Source organism: Mauremys reevesii, linkage group 1 (assembly GCF_016161935.1).
Source record: "Mauremys reevesii isolate NIE-2019 linkage group 1, ASM1616193v1, whole genome shotgun sequence".
NCBI classification, from domain to species: Eukaryota; Metazoa; Chordata; order Testudines; family Geoemydidae; genus Mauremys; species Mauremys reevesii.
Window position 1 is genome coordinate 188453989 of NC_052623.1, and position 13914 is coordinate 188467902.

The window sequence follows — 13914 nt, forward strand, 5'->3', positions numbered from 1 at the left end:
AATATTTTCAGGCAGAATGAAGATAATTCTCTTCTTCTCTAACTAGATTAGTGCTAACATTATGAACTTGGCATCCAAGATCTGAATCTGATATCATATTTTTCTCTCTTGTAATAATCAGTTTAGTTTGTAAACAGTATGAATGTTAATAACTTTTCTCTATATTAATGTATCCTGATTAGTTTTCAGGTGCTTTTTTAGAATTTGAATAAATGAACAGGGCAAATTCCATAATTAAAATATATGTTGAGGGAGAGTGTTTAAAACAGCCCAGTTTAAAAAAAAAAAAAAGCAGTGAAGAATGAGGAACTGGCATGTGTCTGATGAAGTGGGTATTCACCCACGAAAGCTTATGCTCCAATACATCTGTTAGTCTATAAGGTGCTGCAGGACTCTGTCACTTTTTACAGATCCAGACTAACATGGCTATGCCTCTGATACTTGTAAGCCTTATATATCCTCTTGATCTCATTTAAAAATTAAATCTGAAAAATAATTAACCATTAATGTAATTCATGTGGTTTTAGTACAGCACATTCTTTTTAAAAAAAATATAAAAAAACAAAAAAAAATTGAAGTTTGAAAAGAGGCTACCATGCATGTGAAATCACACTTATGCTGTTTCTATGTTACGTGCCTGAGACGATCTAGTATGCATTTGAAATGCATTATGTAAATATCACTGAGATGCTATATTTTGCTATGTAATTATGTTTTCAACAGACACATGTCATTTAAATAATGCATATTTTCCCCAGACCCTATGAACTTCAGCTTTCCACCCCTGCTTTTGAGGTGGGAATCAAGGTCATTTTTCCATTAGCTTAAGGTGAAACAAACGAGCTAGTCAGTGGTGCGCCTTGATTAGCCAAAGAAGATGCTGTTAAATGTGATTTCAGTTGCCCAAGACAAAAGCAAATATGTTAGGAAATGTCTTCACTATGGGCACTACATTGGCATACAGATAATGGAATAGAGAGTACACTTATAAAGTTTGTGGATGATACCAAGCTGGGAGGGGTTGCAAGTGCTTTGGAGGATAAGATTAAAATTCAAAATGATCTGGAACAAACTGGAGAAATGGTCTGAAGTAAATTGAATTTCATTCTATTTACTTCAGACAAGGACAAATGCTAAATACTTCACAGAGGAAGGAACAATCAGTTGCACACATACAAAATGGGAAATGACTGCCTAGGAAGGAGTACTGTGGAAAGGGATCTGGGGGTCATAGTGGACCACAAGCTAAATATGAGTCAACAGTGTAATGCTGTTACAAAAAAGCGAACATCCGTCTGGGATGTATTAGGAGGAGTGTTGTAAGCAAGACACAAGTAATTCTTCTGTGGCTTTAACTGGGGTATTGTGTCCAGTTCTGGTCGCCACATTTCAGGAAGGATGTGGACAAATTGGAGAGAGTCTAAAGAAGAATGATAAAAATGATTAAAGATCTAGAAAACATGACCTATGAGGGAATAATGAAAAAATTGGGTTTGTTTTGTCTGGAAAAGAGAAGACAGAGGCGACATAACAGTTGTTAGGAGGAGGAGGAAGAAAAATTTGTTTTTCTTATCCTCTGAGGATAGGATAAGAAGCAGTGGTCTTAAATTGCAGCAAAGGAGGTTTAGTTTGGACATTAGGAAAAATCTTTCTGGCAGGGTGGTTAAACACTTGAATAAATGGCCCAAGGAGACTGTGGAATCTCCATCACTGGAGACTTTAAAAAGCAGGTTAGACAAACACCCGTCAGGAATGTTTAGATGATAATTAGTCCTGCCATGAGTGCAGGGGACTGGACTAGATGACCTCTTAAGGTCCCTTCCAGTTCTATGAGTATGCTTTCTGTATCAATGGAAGGGATTTTTCTGTTGATGTAGATAATCCACCTCCCGGAGTGGTAATAGCTAGGTTGATGGAAGAATTCTTCCACTGATCTAGCGAATTCTTCCATTGACCTAGCTGGTCTTCACTGGGGGTTAGATCGGTTTAACTACGGCACACAAGAATGTGAATTTTTCAGACCCCTGAGCAACATAGCTAGGCCAGACTAAATATACAGTGTAAACCAGGTCTTAGCATTTTGAATATTGTGTTTATGACCGATTCTGAAAACTTTATTTAGAGGACAAGTAAATGTGACCATCTCTAGAAGCTCCATTACCCAATGGATTGGATTACGCATTCTAGAAGTGTACTAGTCATAAGGAGCTATTTGTCCCTACATTCTATTTAGAAAGAGATCTGTTCATGGACCATGAGATTTGCTGAGTAGTACTGTAGTTCTCTCACTTATTGAACACTATAAATTTATCTGGCTAATTTACAGATATGGAATTCACACGAGTGTTCAGGTCAGATTAATCCAGTAATCCTGGCTCTCACCCTTACTCTTCATATATTAAAAATAAAAAGGGGGGGAGGGGAGAGGAGGAGGTTCTTAGCTGTTAGGCTTCAGGTGCCAGTGCCATCAGTCCAGGTTGGTGAGTGACACATTCACTCATTGAGGCTGCAGCTCTTCTTTGGAAAGAGCAGGGAAAACTGGTTTAAGTAATGCTGCTCCCAATATTAGTCTTAACTTGAAAAATGATGATTGAAGCACCAAACGGGAAGGAAAAGCTTTTACAACCATTACCCCAGTTGGCCTCTGTCAGCAAAAGCTGGATAGGAATGTGTAGATTGTTGTGGTTGATTCACCGAAACCTAATTTACAGGTAAGCTTGCTTACATTGTGCACTTTGGAAAAGACAGCAAGTGTTTCAGGTGAATATAGATTGTTGTTACTGAAGTCTCTTGCATCTAACTTGCTCTACAGAGAATCAATGGCTGGCTTGCTTTCTTGCATCTTTGAATTAGCAAAACCTTTTCTTACTCTTATTAACTTGCTTAGTTTCTTTTCAGATTTCTCACCCATGCTGCTGTCTGAGCTTTCTAGCTTTCATCCTACAAGGTTAATTAGCTGTGTCAATTCACCACCTGAGATGCATATTTGACACATTCCAAGAAAGATTATACTGTTGCTATGGTGGCTTTTTGCTGAGAGGTTTCTGACACTTAGTATTTGTTGGATTCCATTGTTTCTTTGCTTAGCTTCCAATGCTGAAGAAAAAATGGGCTTTACTCATTTAATGTTTTTTCAGAAGTGTGTTAAGAAATGTGTGAGATTATCCACATATTGCTGTACAGTCCTTTTACATTTGAGGAGACTTGGATTGGTATTTTAGAGAATAATCGTTCTTAAACTTCCAACCGATTGAGCCCTGAAAATCTTCAGATATCTGCTTTATCCATGTTTGCAGATTGGGACTGGATGCTGTGTTCTACTGTTTGAACTCCCCTTCTGTGATGCTTTGTTTGATTTGCAAGCTCTTGTTGTATCTGCCTTTATGCTTGGCAGCCTTGGTGGTGGTGGTTTTTTTAATCATAAAAGCACTTTACAAATATTTAACTAATTAGTAAAGTCTTCATTTTTTTTGTGAGCAAGATATGTGGGTACTGTCATCACATTTTACAGATGAGGAAACTGAGGCAGAATTTAAATGACTTGCTTAAGGCTATGCAGGGAAGGAGTGTTGTGATTAAAACAGGGGACTCCGTGCATTTGGGCTATGGTCATCTCTAGGCCTTGATCCTGGGAGGTGCATCTAAGACAGAGGTAATCAATTTTTGCCAAGATCCAATTTCTTGGTCGAGGTACAGTCAGGGTCCAGACTGCAGAATAAAATAATAACAATAATGATTATGATAAGTAAATAAAAAGATTTCCAGTCCATTCAAAAGTGTCTGGTGGTCCGGATTTGGCCCACAATGCACTTTGAGTACCCCAATCTTTTGACTCATGAAGCCATTGGTGCATAAAAAAAAAAAAACCTACCCAAAAAAGTTTTGCTTTGAAACTGGGAAATATTTGTCCTGTGATGCTGTCAGCCTGTGTTGCAGTGCGATAATCCATGAGAAGACAGTGATTTAACTTTGATTGCTAAAAACTCATCAGACACAGTCTGGCAATGGCTCTGTGTTGTAATTTGTCAGTGTTGGAGGACTGGAGTAATAAGTGCACCACAATCTGCAGTATTTCCAAAAAGGAATTTACTGTTGGTTGTCAAAAACTGGCTGCACCACAAGTGGGGCAGAATTTATCTGGGCTTACCCAAAGAAGGGCAGCTCTGCTTTGTGGTTGGGGGTTGGGGGAAGAGGAGGAAGGTGAGAAACTGCTGCAAAAGATGCTTTGCAGCAATGACTCCCGCCCCCGGAATGTGCATAAAGGTACGAAACCTGGGTGGGGCAGGTCTCTATGTCCAAGCAGCGAGGAAGCCAGGAACAGGCTGGGCAGAACAGAAACAGGCTGGGGCTCTAAGGCTTGCTGCAGGACCATGTGGAAGCAGCATGGCTCCAGAAAAGCAGCAGACAGCATTGGAAAGAGCATGGTTCCAGGGGCACAGAGAAGAAGGGGGCTGTTACCCCTCCTGGCGGGAGGGGAGGAGGCAGCCAAGCAAATAGCTGGCACCTCCTTGTGGCAGATGTCAGTGCACGTCCTCCATAGGGAGGGCAGCCAGTGACCAGATAAATGGCCTGATAAAGGACTTAAAAGGAGGTACTGGATAAAGGAACAGAATGGGGGAGGGAGACTCCTATGAGGGGGAGGGGGACAAAACAAAATGGTGTTGGGCTTTTTCTGTGATCCGGTTTACTTCTGATGTTCGTGCGTACTCTTTTTGTGCCAGTCCAAGAAAACACTTAGATTTATGATCATGCAGGTGGATAGATAGCATGAGTTGAACACAATGACTTGAGAGGTAGGAGTGGGATTATTTTCATGAGGTTGACTTGGTTTAAGCAACAGCTGAGTTTTTTGTTGTGCGATTCTGAAGGGGATCATGGCTAGATGGGGCAGAGGCTCACTGAGGCAATCTTGTACTAAGATGTGGTCTGTACTGTGGAAAAAACTTGAGAACCCCTGCCCTAAGGAAATGGGGTGCTTTCAGGGAGACCTACTTATAATAACGTCTTCTCCACAGACTCCCAACTACAAGAAGAAATTCAGATAGGTGCTCTAAGACATTATGATAATAAAACAGAATCTCTTTTTATAAAAAGATTCTATTATCTTTGGCTTCTTTTATAGAGTTATAACCAAGGAACATGTCAAATGCCTTTTGGGAGGGAAGCCCTTTGATAGGAAAAAAAATTAAACAGGGAATTTCTTTCATGATTTATAGTCATTTAAATGATGTGTTGTCCCAGTTTCTCATGAGGAGACCACTGGTCAATGATTTATTCTTTAAAGCAAAGACCTCCCAGGCAACATGAAGTACCTGAAATATTGAACAGCATTTATTTATAAGGTGCAATGATCATGAAAAGCCAGCCCTAGTTGTTAGCTGTTGGGTGACAGATTTAGTTTGTTTGCATGGAGATATAAAAATCTCCCTCCTGTTGGTGTTCTAGTAAAGAACACAACGAGGTACCAATACCGGGCCTTATTCTGGTCTCATGCTGAGTTTACACTAGTGCAATTTAATTGACTTCTAATGAGGAAGTGATGCACTGTAGTAGAGATCAAAAGTACGTAGAGCCTGAGGCCTAGACGTCATAAGATACAAATGGGCCTGTTAACATTTTTTAAAAACACTTTGACAGAAATAAAAAATATAGAAGAAATCCCCTGGGGTATGAATGTACCAAAAGTACAGCCACAAAAAGCCACCTCCTGGGGGAACTGCAAAGGGGGCTGCAGTTTAGGATTAGTGAAGAGGTAAAAGTTAAAACTAGATCTTGTTAAGCACCTGCTCATTATGCTTCTGCCCTATTTCTTGTGAATGTCCCCTACATTCCGTTCTCTGTTCTTTGCCCATTTCCCTTGCATGTTTTCCATTTAATTCTGGAGTTTAAATCTCTCACGTGTGTAAGTTTCATTGCCTTGCTTCTTTGTTCAACTTAGAAGCAACTCTTTTTGTCTTTTGCATAGCTTTTCTTCTATACACACGCAGATGCGCGCGCACACACACACACTTTTAAATTTCCAAGCCTTTCCAGTTTCTCGGTGAGCTGCTCTTGCTGGGTGAGCTGCTGGATAAATCTTTGTTACGTTTTTCTGTCTTATTCCACTGTTGATTTTATAGCAGTTGGAATTTATTATCTAGAAATTATAAGGAACACATAAGAATGTGAAAATATTAAAGCAGCCCTCCCCTTCAAATAAGTACAAAGTTACTTATCTTCTATGCTTTGTCTTCTATTAAAAAGCATAAGAGAGTCTGAGGCTGTGGTGCTTTCAAGCATCTACAGGCAGCTTTGGTACCTTTTCTGAACAAGACCAATCAGATTCAAAGGTATTCTGTGCAAAGATAACAGGGCTCTGCTCAGTTTCTGAAGGTGAGTGCTTTAATCATTCAAAGGAAATAGTGGTGATTTGTTGTTTTTCTTCCGTTCTTGGCACGGTCTTGTCCACTTGCCCTCCTATGGGGTTTCTTCTCCTTTAGCTTGCATTGGAGGGAGTGACAATATGGGACCTTTGGGAGTAGCTTGGAGACTATCCTCCTACAGACTTCTCTGCTCCCAAAGCAGCAAAAAGCTGGACTGAGACTCCTGCCTACTTTTCAGGGCTGTCTCTCTTAGGAATTTATCTTTTGTTTCTAACTCCAGCAATGTTGCCTATCTGGAGTCTTCAATCTGTACAGGTACCTCTTGCCTCAAAATCTTCAGTTCTCTTGGCTCTTTGTTTCTCTTTGTAGTACCTATGTATTCTTCTCCTCTTGCTACCTCTTAGCATAGTAGGCAGGCCTGACCAGAACAAGCCCAGGAGGAGGTTCTGTGCTAGCTTCACTGCTTACTGTAACCCTTACATGAGGGCAAATTATGGCTGCTGGTCTGCTCTATGTTAGAATACCCATGGGCAGATCAAATCCTATGACAGAGTAGCAGCAGAGGGAGAAAACAGCACTGCCACCAGGAGCAGATCCAGCATTGCCACTGACTTCAAAGGAAATGCATTGTGGATCACATTAATTCTCCTTTGCCTCTCAGGAGGAGATCTGCAGGGCAGACACTGATTATCAGTTCATATTTTCTCAAAACACTAACCTGGATGTCCAAGCCATGACACATGCCATCTATAACAGAAAGATGCTTTGAGCAATGGGGACCACCTTTTCATAGATACATGTATTCTGGACCACAGTGAGAGATTATGCCATACTCTATCAAAGAAACTGAGGAACCACCTGATCAGCATCCTATACAGCAAACAGGAAAACATCAGAAAAGAGCTCTCCAACCTGGAGACTCTTATTAATAACCAAACTTCCATACAAATGGACTTCACTAAAATAAGACAGGAGATCTACATTACACACTTCACCTCTCTACTGTAAGCTGTCTAAAAACCTACCTGCCACATGGGGCCACAACAGAGGTACCCCTAACCCACCCAGCAATATCATCAATCTATCCAACCACACCCCCAGCCCAGCAGAAGAGTCTGTCCTATCTCAGGGACTCTCTTTCTGCCCTGCCACCCCCACAACCATGATACAGTTCTGCGGCGATCCGGAAGCCTACTTTTGCCGTCTCCGACTCAAAGAATACTTTCAAGATAACACTGAACAGCGCACTGATACACAGATACCCTCCCACCAACAACAGCAGCAGCAGAACAACCCATTGACCGCTATGCCTACCTTCGTGCCTCAGCTATGCCTACCTTCGTGCCTCCAGCTTCCATCCCGGACACACCACACGATCCATTGTCTACAGCCAAGCACTGAGGTACAACCGCATCTGCTCCAACCCCTCAGACAGAGACCAACACCTACCAGATCTTCACCAAGCATTCTCAAAACTATGATACCCGCACGAGGAAATAAGGAAACAGATCAACAGAGCCAGACGTGTACCGAGAAGCCTCCTACTGCAAGACAAGCCCAAGAAAGAAACCAACAGAACTCCACTGGCCATCACATACAGTCCCCAGCTAAAACCTCTCCAATGCATCATCAGGGATCTACAACCCATCCTGGACAACGATCCCTCACTTTCACAGGCCTTGGGTGGCAGGCCAGTCCTCGCCCACAGACAACCCACCAACCTTAAGCATATTCTCACCAGCAACCACACACTGCACCATAGTAACTCTAACTCAGGAACCAATCCATGCAACAAACCTCGATGCCAACTCTGCCCACATATTTACGCCAGTGACACCATCATAGGACCTAACCAGATCAGCCACACCATCACCGGTTCATTCACCTGCACGTCCACCAATGTAATATATGCCATCATATGCCAGCAATGCCCCTCTGCTATGTACATCAGCCAAACTGGACTGTCCCTACGGAAAAGGGACACAAATCAGATATTAGGAATGGCAATATACAAAAACCTGTAGGAAAACACTTCAATCTCCCTGGACATACAATAGCAGATTTAAAGGCAGCCATCCTGCAGCAAAAAAACTTCAGGACCAGACTTCAAAGAGAAACTGCTGAGCTTCAGTTCATCTGCAAATTTTACACCATCAGCTCAGGATTAAACACAGACTGCGAATGGCTTGCCAACTACAAAAGCAGTTTCTCCTCCCTGGTGTTCACACCTCAACTGCTAGAAGAGGGCCTCATCCTCCCTGATTGAACTAACCTCGTTATCTCTAGCCTGATTCTTGCTTGCATATATATACCTGCTCCTGGAAATTTCCACTACATGCATCCAACAAAGTGGGTATTCACCCACGAAAGCTAATGCACCAATACATCTGTTAGTCTATAAGGTGCCACAGGACTCTTTGCTGCTTTTAAGTATTCTGGTGTCATTACAGGTTAAAGTTCCCTTCCCTGGGGACTTTGCTTTTTTAGGAATGGCAAGCTTGGATGTGATATATATATAAAGGAAAACTTTACCTGATCATCTTCTTTCTTTCAGTAGCCAGGCTTCCTATTCCTACCCACCCTCGTAGGAAAAGTGGAAGTTCAGTAATGGTGAGTTCCGTGGAAGGATATTTCAGGAAAATGTAACTCTTGAGTAAAACTTATTATTGTTTGTCCTGAGTACAATGTTCAATGTTACAGCTTTGGAAACTCTTTTAAAGGAGGTTTTCCAGAGAGGGGAGGAATTAGTCCACATGGTGATGGACAAATAAGAACTTGCCTTCTGTGCAGCCCAAGGACAAGGAAATCATGAGCCTGGAGCAATAAAGGGAAAAAAATGTTACCTCATGATTTTCCTTCCTTATTATATATTAAGAGATCTTGGGGAATTTTTCTCCCAGTTTTAGGATTTTCACTGAAGAGGTGGGTATCTGAAAGTGGAACCAAAATATTGTCTGCATATTGCCCATAACTTCACTGCTTTCATCAGAACTCTTGCAGCATTAAATCTTGGCTTCAAAAGCTTGTGCTGTTCATAGATCTCAATGGAAAAGTTTTATGATGGAATACATTCTACCTTAGAATTCTGGTAGAAGAACACCATGTATTTTCTCTGTGCTGGCAAAATGTATACAGGAAATGTTACACTGAAAATTTATCATTTCCTTCTCACATCAGTTTGATTAATCCTTTGCCTGAAAATGTCAATGTTTTTTGGGGTATGCATATAGTATATTTAAAAATGTTTGGATTATAAAGACCTTTCTTCTACTACCTGTAAGTATCTGGCTGTGTTGTACAGATTTTTAATTTAAAATTATACTGGACGATAGTAAGAGGTTTTGTGCATGATGTACAGGGCAGAGGTACATTGTTTCAATTTATGGTGAACAGAATTGCTCATCTCAATGCCTTCCACACAAATTTGTGCCATGTGATCTGACTATTCAATTAAACTTGGAGGCTTTCCAGACTCTCCTATCTTTCTGCTGTATTCTTTGCTTCCATCATGTTTTACTTATTAATATGTATGCTAAGAGCCTCAGACCACACAGCAGTGATGTGTTTATTTCCTTTGAGATGTAGTTTCCAACATTGGCTGATTGTAGTTTTTCTTCAATAAAACAGATTTACTTCTCTCTTTAAAAAAGTTTAACTCATTCCCAGAAGCTCACGGTGTATTGTTCCTCTTGGTGATGTGTAAATATTGATAGAGTTCTAGATCCTAAAAATCTCTAATTAGGTGACAGCATTTTAGCAAATTTTGCCGTCTCATCTGTTAGGCCTTGTCTACACTACAGGGAAAAGTCGATCTAAGCTACGCAATTTGAGTTACGTGAATAGTGTAACTCAAGTTGATGTAGCTTAGCTCTCCCATCGACTCCCCTTACTCTTCTTGATCCAGTGGAACCCAGGAGTCGACGGGAGAGCAGTCTGCGGTCGCTTTAGCAGGTCTTCACTAGACCTGCTAAATCGACCGCTGATGCATCAATCACTGCACATCGATCCCCGGGTAAGTGTAGACAAGCCCTTGGTCTCACCCCCTCCCCCCCCTCACCTCTGCTTACTTATTGTTAGATGGTCAGTTTTAAAAAATATGTTTATGGGAAGTTGGCCAGATATTCCTTGAAATTACTTACACTTCTGTAATGTTCATGTGTGTGAGTGGTCCTCTGGGAGGAAATTGGGGTGATTTCTCCTCAAAGACTTGTGGGTTAACTTATCTACCTGAACATAGGTATTATAGACTTAAGGTTGGAAGAGTGTTTCTGTAAGAGGTTAGCTTTGTGGGATAAACTTCTTTCTACTTCAAAATATTTTGTGTAGTCCTTCCCTAGAGGAGCATATAGGTCCCAATTCAACAGTCAGATTCACATGGGTGAGCCCTGACACACAGGTTTTGAGGCTCACAGATTTCTATGAGATTCAGAGCGGGCACAAAGGTCTGGCCACGTGAATCTGATTGCAGTGTCAGAGACTTGTTTTTGAAAGTTTGAGATTAATGGGGCAAGTTTTATGTTTAGGTGCACAAGACTTTGGAAAGCTCTCAAAAGCCAGCCTTTTCTGTCCACTCCCAAAGCTGCATGACTCATGTAAAAACCTGAAGCTTGTATTATTCATTAATCTTATATGAGAGCTAGTGTATAGGGATATTTTACTAACTGATAGTAGCATGCACAAATATTTTTAATTATTAGAAGTTACCTCTGCCTGTGTGTGTTAACTTCCATTCCACCTAATCCAGGGTTTTGTGTAGAGTAAAATACTGCTAGCCCTTTTCATTTTGGGGAGGAGGCTTCCAAGTATAAACAGATTGCTAGACTTCTTGGTCTGTTGCTCTGATTTTTTCCCATAGGAGTTTGCCAAGGAAAGCTTGTGCATGCACACCTATTCCACACAGAGAGGAACATAAGTAAAATTCCATCTCAGGTGACAATACTCTGATGCTCTGATCCCTATATGTAGACTGGATGGAGTGCCACTGGCTACCTGGTATGTCACAGAGTTGTAGGGTTTCTGACCGCTGAAAGAAGGGTGCAAAAGGAAGTTACAGTGGGCTTTACAGTCCTTTTATTGAGAGAGTAAATAAGACACATTGGGGTATCCAGTCTATAGTGCAATGATGGACGAGATAAGATTCAGTCACTGAACCAAATGGGAAGTTACATATCTGTAATTTATAGTAAGAGGGTTGCCTTGAAGATGCCTGAGTCCCCAATTTATGGTTGCAGGATAGGTAGGTGGTGACTTGTTATTAAACGATAATAAATGAAGATCTCAGTGGTCTGAAACTCATGCTGGAATATAGTAATTACCATATCAGATCAGAGCTGTGCTCCATCTATTCCAGTATCCTGCCTTTTGGAGTAAGGTAGGCAGACTTTACTAGGATCTGCAGCCTGAAATGGAGAGGAATAAGACCTCTATCTCCAGTAATTACTGAGATATATTGACTGTACAAATGTTAGTCAAGTAAAGGGGTCACTTGATTAATAAATTGAGAAATGCCACTTGTAACCATATTATGGTTCTCTGTCCGCACCAAAAATTGGATACCAATAAAATGGACCAATGTAGTTTATTAGTTATAAAACTATTTGGGCACAGTCCTTGACCAACTAAAGTGAATCCAAAACTCCTTTTTCGCTTCAGATGCTGGATTGGAAGCTATATGAACCAAACTGCTAGGATGAAGCATAGTATTGTCTTATATTTTTTTTAAAAGCTTCTCTCAGGCCTGGTCTACACTAGGAGTTTGTCGAATTTAGCAGCGTTAATTCGATTTAACCGTGCAACTGTCCACACCAGGAAGCTAATTAGTTCGACCTAGAGGGCTCTTTAGTTCGAATTCGGTACTCCACCCCGACGAGGGGAGTAGCGCTAAATTCGACATGGCTATGTCGAGTTAGCCTATGTGTGGACGGAAATCGACCTTAGTAGCTCCGGGAGCTATCCCACAGTGCACCACTGTGTTGACACTCTGGACGCAGTCCGAGCTCAGATGTTCTGATCAGCCATACAGGAAAAGCCCCGGGAAAATTTGAATTCCTTTTCCTGACTGGCCATTTTGAATCTCAGTTCCTGGTTGGACATCGGGGTGAGCTCAGCAGCACCGGCAGCGATGCAGAGCTCTCCAGCAGAGGAGTCCATGCAATCTCAGAGTAGAAACAGGGCCCCAGCATGGACTGACCGGGAAGTCTTGGATCTGATCGCTGTGTGGGGTGATGAGTCTGTGCTTTCGGAGCTGCGCTCCAAAAAACGGAATGCAAAGACCTACGAGAAGATCTCCAAAGCCATGGCACTCAGAGGATACAGCCGGGATGCAACACAGTGCCGCGTGAAAATGAAGGACCTGAGACAAGGCTACCAAAAAATCAAAGCGGCAAACGGACGCTCCGGAGCCCAGTCCCAGACATGCCGCTTCTATGAGGCACTGCATGCCATTCTCGGTGGGTCTGCCACCACTGCCCCACCAGTGACCGTGGACTCTGAGGATGGGATGGTGTCGACGGGCAGTTTCTCGGCGATGTTCGCGGATGGGGAAGATGAGGAAGGGTTTCTGGAGGACGAGGCAGGTGACAGCGCTTACAATACTGCTTTCCCCGACAGCCAGGATCTCTTCATCAGCCTCACAGAGATCCCCTACCAACCCTCCCCGGCCGGTAACCCGGACTCTGAATCAGGGGAAGGATCAGTCGGTAAGTGCTATAAACATGTAAACATTTATTTTTTTAAAAACAGGAATAAAAACTATATGAAAAGAAGGTCAATACATATAGGGATCGAACAGAAATCCTCTTGGTAGAGTTCCACGAAGCTCTCGTAGAGGTACTCGAAAAGCCTCCGCAGGAGGTTCCTGGGGAGAGGTGCCTTATTGGGTGCTCAGTGGAAGCACACTCTTCCGCGCCAGGCCATCCTGAGGTACAGTGGGAGCATTGCCTCGACCAGCATGGCAGCATAGGGCCCTGGTCTGTGCAGGGATTCACGCAGCATGCGCTCTCTGTCTCTCCTAGTGACCCGCCTCAGGGTGATCTCGCTCGGCGACTGCTGCATCTAATTAGGGGAATTACTGTAATGTTACTATTGTGAATGCTTGACTTTTCCTTTGCATAACAATGACCATCATTTAACAGCCTCGTGGTGGAGGCTGCAGAGGGAAAGCATACAGGGATCTTTCCCGGGGACAGCCGCGAGGGGCTGGAACAGGGTCAGACTTTATGCTTTCCAGATTGCCTGCAGCAGGAGGGCACTGCTATCCATTAACTGTTAAGCAGCCTAAAGTTTACGGCTTACCAGGCTTGGCTGCTACACGGATTCTGCTGTCCTGCCCTCTTGTCCGATCTCCAGTGCAAGACCCCAGGCAATGAAAGCGAATGCCGAAAATTCGAACTTGTCCTGAGAGCACATGAGATTAGGTGCCCTGTATGGTCTTGTTCACAGAAACTGAGTAGACTGTGTTCAGTGTTCGCAAACATGTATCTTTGCAAGGAAATCACTTCCTTTTTCCCCATCACACAGCTGCGGCTCTTTCCCGAACTGCCCGGCATCCCCT

The 13914-nt window shown here is 42.5% G+C and overlaps 1 protein-coding gene across 14 annotated transcripts in view; it reads left to right on the forward strand.

Annotated features, from left to right (window-relative positions):
• HTR1F (5-hydroxytryptamine receptor 1F) overlaps positions 1 to 13914 on the forward strand; it is a 243398-nt gene that overhangs the window by 60142 nt on the left and 169342 nt on the right. For 2 of the 14 annotated variants that reach the window (XM_039541359.1, XM_039541358.1), the window contains exon 1: positions 2436 to 2711. The exons of 11 other annotated variants lie outside the window; for them this stretch is intronic. The gene's annotated coding sequence lies outside the window, so the exon portion shown is untranslated. Of the gene's footprint in view, positions 1 to 2228; positions 2352 to 2435; positions 2712 to 13914 lie in introns of those variants that run through there. One more of the 14 variants, XM_039541348.1, reaches the window with a different exon arrangement.